The following is a 7907-nucleotide window of genomic DNA, read 5'->3' on the forward strand; positions in this document are numbered from 1 at the left end:
AAGAAGTTTTTGTTAAATTTTAACAAAATTATAACAAAACCTGTTAGACATATTACAACAAATTTTGATATAATTTTGTTCTAAACATAACAAATTTTGTTATGTTTTGCTACAATTGCATATAAGTTCAGATAGAATTTTTGATATTTTAATTACTAACGAGACCAAAATTATAACAAATCATGTTAGAAAAACCGTCGTAACAGAATATCATGATTTGTTATAATTTTTTTACGTTTGTCTGATCGGGATGGTCGTCGTTTTGTGTAGAGAAAGCCAAACGAAGAACTAAATGTAAAAAATTTGAAAGCAGCGGTTAAACACGGCGGCGGCGACGTGGAGTGATGGTAAGGAGGAGGAGGATCTATGCTAAAGGTGTTGGCAATTTCGTCTTCATCTCCAGATATCAATCCCAATGAAACTCTTTGGGAATATCTCGACAAAAAAGTTTAAAACCCGAATTAATCCACCTAGTGGCGTGACCTGGCCTTGCTGCTAGATTATTTTTTATTTCTTAGTATCTGAATATGTAGCTATAATTCAGTTGGCCATATTTTCAAACTTCAATTTACTGCGAGCAACCTTTGTATTTTCCTTACTAGACTTCAGAATGAATATATATAGTAAATCAACAATTCAAAAACCAAAGTGCCACAAACTTTTCCGATTGCGGTTACCCGCTGTTGTTGCTAAGTGAAAAAAAATTACGATTGAAATGTTTCAATCTATGCTGGAAAAAGAGCCATTTTTGTTTCGACTATTTTCAATTGAAATGAAATTTTGCTGATGTGTTAGATACCACGTAAGGATTCATTTTCTATGAAACTTAATTTTTTTTCGTCAAACGTAACTGTTCAAAAGGGCGTATTTAGAAATGAGGTCAATATTTAATATATAGCCTAAATTATGCTCTAAAATCTGGTGAAGTGTTATCGAGACGCAATGATAATAGATAGACAGGTTAGGAGGAAAAGGGGTATGAATATATTGTTAACGAATTCATAGTAAACAGTTCAGATGTTAACAGCAACCACGTCACAACGTCGAGAGCTGTGTCTCTTAACTAAATATGGAAATATTTGAGTAATTGGCAATAAAAGGTCTTCGCTCTGATCGATTTTTTATATATTGTCAGAAAAAGCTATTCAAAGCATGGGAAAAGTGATTGGAAGCTGAGCGTACTTTTTCTTTTTACTGATTTTGTGAAACCGAGGGAGCATCTTCAAATGATTTTTGTGTCATTTATTCACTATGTTTTCCAAATACCTTCTGAACATGTTGGCGTCCCTTCGTTTGAATTTCTTGATTCACTGCTTCTTCGAAGAGCGTCCAGGTCAACAGTGTCGAGCTTGTCTGAAAGTTGACAATTCTATATTAAAGCCTGGGCAGCCAGGGCCGGCGCTAGCCAATTTGTCGCTCCAAGCAAATTCTCAAAATAACGCCCCCAGAACAAACGAAGAACAGCCAGCGCAACAGCCGACAGCCGAACAGCCGAAGAACATTGTACTACCTACACACTCGCAAACGCACAGTCTCGTAGCGTCTTTCTGTATAACCACTCACGAGGCAAACAACTCGTGAGCAGCCAGCTGCCCGTGAGAGCAACCGGCACACTGAGATACAGGTTTTGCATTACTTTTTGTTCTCTTCATCTTATCTTACGCCCTCGATTTCATCTTCGTCTTACGCCCTCGATTTCCTCGCGAGTGATCGGTATCAGTTGCTCAAGCTGCAATGACATGCGAGAGCAACGACCGTGGCTGCTAAATATACACTCGTACTCGTAAAAGTCGTTCCAGTTCATGAATAAACAAGAGCGGGAGTTCGAAAGAAATGGTTATGCCGTCGTGTTCATTAGAACGAGTACGCGTAGGCGAGAAAATTAGCCCACACAAGTGCAGGCTTCGCAAAACTGGTCACAGTCAACCGCCATTTCTTTTGAATAATTGTCGGTTTCTTGAAACCTATTATTAGAATGATAAACCTTCAAAAACGAAAAAGTTCGGTTCATATTTCCTGTTCCTTCAGAAACTTCGTCCTCATACTTTGCTACTTCATCTACTGATTGCGGATTCTGAAGATTCGAAAATCTCTCCCGAAAAATTTCTAAATAATTTAATATCACAATGCCACTTTCCCAACACGTTTACCTGAGTGTTTTGATTGTTGTGTATTGTTGCGAATGGATTTTCATCAGGTGGAGGTGGAGCGCAAACGGAAAGCGAAGAATGGCGTAGGCGTATGAACCATGCACTGCAGGCACTACTTGGAATGATTATCAAAGTACACTTGACGAAAGTTGGGAGAATACGATGGGTCGGTCACGTCGCAAGAATATCGGATAACCGTGCAGTGAAACTGTTCTCTTCTAGACCTTGATTGGTTTTAAGTGTCCCGTACACATACGCATATGTTGGGTTGGGAACGAATAAAATGTTGGCGGGTCATTCAGGTCGATCGACAAGCCCAACATGTTCTTTTGCCTGCTTGGTTCGTGGCCCTCATACACAGGCGAGAGTGTTGACCGAATATGAATTCACCAACATTTTCGGTCAACATGTTCGTACGTTTATGAGGGCCTTTAGGAATAGAGAGCTCCAACTTATTATATGGCTCGACCAAGTTGAAGTCGATTTGCTAGTGTCGAGATGCTCAACGAATTGGCGGTAAATAGCCCAGGACCCATCCCGGCTTTATGCTGCTAAAGGAGAAGGAAGAAAATTTTATATTAACCACTTATTTATTTAATGCTACAGTTTTGTTTAAGTAGGGGAAAGGTGCCCTCTCGACGTGGTGCTTCAAGCAGCTGCTTATTTTGCTTAAGGGAAGCGCCGGCCCTGTGAGCAGCTGTCTCACTGAAAGCAACCAGGTCACCATCACTTTTATGTTCATCTGGAGATCTCATGTGGATCAGTAAGTCTATAAAGCCACTTCCATGAACATTATTTTTTAGATGATAATTGATAGTCTCGCAAACAGCTGCCATAAAGATGTTGGAAACTTCCTATTTTGTAGTATTCATCGAATTGCACCCAATACTAAAAGCACACACGACGGTTGACGTGAACCTTGCCAAAAAAATCCTTTAACTCTAGTCTAGCTCACTTTTTTCTTAACATTTTCTTACATATGCGTTGAAAACGGATCATCTTTTTTATTTGAAGTATGTGCCGTGGTCATGGTAAAATTCGAAGTCATTCACGAAGTTATATCTCAACAGTTGAAAAACGGTTACCGCGGCTGCTGGCTGGGCAAATGAATAATCACTACCAGGGATGGAAAAAATCGCTTCTAGCTATCAAGATCATAGAAGCGATCAGATTCAGATTCATTGATATCACTACTTGTAAGCGACAAACACTTTGTCATGATCCGTACAGATTATGATAAACCTCATGTCAGGTCATGTTCATTGCATGATTGCGTTGAGAAATATAACAGATACAGACGATTGCCCAGTAAACAATTTGGTTTGTATATCTCGATTGCAACTGAGGTATACGAAATCATATCTGAACAAAAAAGTTATATTTCACGCCATATAAGAACATATATGTACCAAAGTGGAGGCGATATACGTGCGAAAATTTTGAAAACTATTTGTAATTCTATTTTGCGCAGTTTTTATAACACGCAACTAAATACTCCTGAATATATGATTAAGATATAATCAAATATAGCAATTGTCTAACCTGCTTTATAATTCACAGTCATGAATTGTATATGAAGACACGCACGACTGCAAAACAACTTATTGTTCACTTCGATTTGACATAGTCTAATCATTATACAAGTCCAATGTGAATTTGACATGAAAACGATTTAATGTGAACTTTCTGTTACGATTTTGTGTTATCTGGGTGGTTGTGTGCATCGTATGAATTACAATACAAACAACATCTGTGACCTTTTTTCTCGCAGCTAGGTAAGATGTAACACTGTGATCGACTGCAGAGAACAAAATCTTGTGATCAACGCTAAAGATTCACTGTTTGTCAATTCATCATGTACGGATCGTGATCTGTTTGTGTGGCCATAACTCACAGATTTTGTCAAAATCACTGATCTTCCATTCCTGATCACTACTGATTGACTCTAATCCCTTCAGCTCACGGTAGAAACGTTGAAGCATCATGGTAAACGATCCCGTTCAGGACTGCGTGCGACTCAAAAAATAATTCCGGCACAACGTGTGGAACCATCCGATGGGCCCAGAGTGCATCCTTTCAAAGTAGAAGTAGACGATATTTTATGCATCCCGTGGAATTTTGAGTGGATTTGATATTTGAACTCTGCAAATGATTATCACCAAAACAAACGTTTTGACGAAATCCCCGACCGCTTTGATTGCTTTTCTTGTACATATATGTAGCACGTGCTACTTTTTCACATTTTCTTCGACACTAAGCAATCGTCCTCTGCTTTATTGTCATTGATCGAGACGGATCTTTGGATTTAAAAAAATCTTTAAAATTTGACAAATTTTTCGAATTTACCCAAATTTTACTTTCTTTCAATAAAACTCAAGCAAAATCAAATTCTACGTATAATTTTGAACAAAATATGTTATATAAACTATTTTTCTTAGGCCCAGCCGTTCTCAAGTTATTGTTAATTCAAGTTAATGTTAAAATCTAAAAATTATGACACGTTACGGGTAATTCTACGCGAGGTATCCGAGAACCATGTAATCGACCTTTACGGATTTAAAGCAAATTTTGACTATTCGTTTTAGGTTCAAAAACAAAAACCCAAAATTGGCACCGGTTGGTCCTCCCCACGGTTAATGGGAGCACCTCCTTTTCACAAAAAAGAAATTTTTGTTAAACCCTCTTATTTTCTTTTGCTTATACCTCCGGAAATATTTGGTTTAAGAAAAAATCATCTTCACATTTCCAAAGAAAATTGACCAAGAAATCTTAAAAAATATTATTTTGACGTAGGACTACGTCTTTGTTTACTATACTGGGACTGGGTAGTATTTTGTCAAAACGAAAATAGAAGTGTAACGTTTGAATGAAAGATTTAAAATGCTAACTACTGAACGAAACTGAACAATTTATATGAAGTTAAATGAAACACAAATTTTCTCATAACTCGAGAGCTAATTAAGCAAATGGAACCAAATTTGGCATGTGGGAGTTTTGGAGGCAGGCATTTATTCTATGGTGTACTGAGACCCATGCATCTTTTAGCAGGGGGGCTCCTATAAAATGAAACGTAGATTTCTTCTTAACTCGAGAACTAATTAAGCAAATGGAACCAAATTTGGCATATGGGGGTTTATGGAGGCAGGAATTTTGTCTATGGCGAATTAGGACCTTTGCCTTCTTTAAGAAAGGGGGATCCCATACAAAAGAAATACAATTTTCCTCATAACTCGAGAACTAATCAAACAAATGGAACCAAATTTGGCATGTGCGGGGAGTTAAAGTTAGTTCTAAAAATAAGGAGAGTAAGTTATGGACGCCATTATCGTCTCAATTAACCGCAAAAAGTAGTTAGGAGTAGGGTTGCCAAGTGGCCGGTTTTTGGCCGGCCCGACCGGTTTTTCACTTGCAAAGCCGGTGGCCGGTCAATCCGGCAAAAGGCCGGATTTGTACTTTTTGCCTGGTTTATTAAATTTTCTGATAAATTTATCAGCAATCTTGAACAGTGGATCATTGAAGATAGCTAGTTTTGCAGTGATAATACCTTGCTTCTGGCGGTAATATACATTAAATTATCAACTAGCGCCAGAAGCAAGTAGTTCTCACCCAAAAACTAGCTATCTTCAATAATTTACACGGAAAACTGTTAACCGACTCCACTTTCTCTCTATGCCGGTTACATGCTACCAATCAAGCAAAGCAATCACGTTAACAAGTTGACCTAGTTTTCGTCCGTTCGATCAAGTCAAGAATAAAAGTTATTTCTCTAAAATTCGGAGTTTAAGCACATACGCGAGTTTTCCTTCAATAAGTGAACCTGTGAACAATTATCTCCAACATTTGGTCTTCTACGGCTGGATTCAAGGAAACCGCGTGTCCGTTATTGTTCGCTCGAAGTTACACAATAGGAAAATTGCCATTGTGTCAAGTTGCTGCTGCTGCTGTTCGAACCGCGCTAGTAAAACGTAAAGGCTAAGTAGCTCGAAAAAGGGCATGTCTCAGATGCGGATCTGAATAGCATGGTCAGGCTGCCATCGCAAATAAAAGTCGATGCACGTGGTTGATTAAATGTATTTTTTGCATGCGTTAAATAAATTGTGACGTTATTGTCGTCTTTACTGATTCGAACAAATATTGAGCCCTGGATCTGATTTGTCAGCTTGAATATTCCAAATAAAAATTATTTCGGTAGTTTAGCATGGTCTCTGGGTTGCAAGTTCTGTCGTATCGCGTCAACGGTCATCAATTTCGCGTGTACTTAATAATTACTGTTGAGGTAGTGCAGTGAGTTAAAGTGTGGCAAAAGTGAATAAATTTAGAAGTTACAATGCCTAAAGACGATCTACGAATTTTGCTCAAGCAAGAGCGTACGTTGCGGAACTCTATGGACAACTTTAAAGCTTTTATTGCTAACTACAACGAGGAAAGTGATCGGAACGTGCTAGAAATGCGGATCAATAAGTTGGACGAAATCTACGATAAATTTATGGAAGTACGAATGCGTGTAGAAGTGCTTATGGATGAACAAGAAGATGATCAATTTATGGAAACTGTCGAAACGGACGAAGAACGTAAATCTCTACGCACATCGGTCGTTGAAAAAACGGGAACAGGAAAACGCAAAAGTGATTCGTGATCTGGAGAGCGACTATTATTCTAGACTATTATTCTAGTTCTAGTATTATAGCAGTCACAGAAGGCACTAATGGTTTCCGCTGGTAGGAGTACTGATCACCACACGCCCCGATCTCGCAATATCATTTGCTGCTGACTCTCAGATGTGAATAAAACTTCCTGAGCTCAAACTACCCGTTTGTACTGGGAAACTGCAAGAGTGGATCACATTCCGTTAATCATTTACGAGCATGATCCATGACAATAAACATTTATCCACCATCGATAAATTCACTTATCTGCGAACATCACTGACGGGTGACGCATTGCGAGAGATCGCATCCGTTGAGCTTACAGCAGCAAACTATATTATTGCCTGGAGCACTTTGCAAGGCAAATATGAAAATAAAAACCTAATTTAATCCACCTAGTGGTGAAAGGAACCTTTGTTATACGGTCTGACTTGCTATTTAAGATAGAAATCGACACGGCTTCGGAAAATGAATGATTTCATGATTTTCCATGAAATTGTGGAGTCAGTTGTTATTAATGTGAGTGCAAGTAAAAGTAAGTTGTAAGGGGATATACTATTCTTTAACATATACATTGCGTAGTAAAGATCCAGTTTATAGGTTTTTGAACTATGCATAATGCCCTGTAATGCTATTCTATTTGATTCACATCAAAAAAGTTTTCTTGAATAAATTTCATCAATCTGTATTAACCTTCGGTTAGTCACGCTGTTGTATTTTGTACACCATGTGTAGGTTTTTGAATGCCATATTGTTATAAAGTTACAAATCGTATATTACGTATACTAACGTATATTCTTCAATAAACTTGTTATGAGCAAAATGTCAGACTAATACTTTAAATTGTTAGGAAAATAGATTAGCATAAACCGACATCACAGAAACGAAGCAAGTAGCATGTGAGGTGCACCGCAATTGGCCCCAACTGGAATTTTCTCTCGTTTCTTCATATGGAAAAATGGTGTCTGTATGCAGCAAAACTACCAGCAAATGTAAAATGTTTAAAATGTATCCGTCTGTTGGTAGTCGAGTAATTCGGGGTCAAAATCAGGGTATTTTTTATAATCAAAGTTCTACAGTTCCTGAACAAGCAAACAGAGATATACTAGGT

This window comes from Sabethes cyaneus, chromosome 3 (genome assembly GCF_943734655.1).
Source record: "Sabethes cyaneus chromosome 3, idSabCyanKW18_F2, whole genome shotgun sequence".
Classification (NCBI taxonomy): domain Eukaryota; kingdom Metazoa; phylum Arthropoda; class Insecta; order Diptera; family Culicidae; genus Sabethes; species Sabethes cyaneus.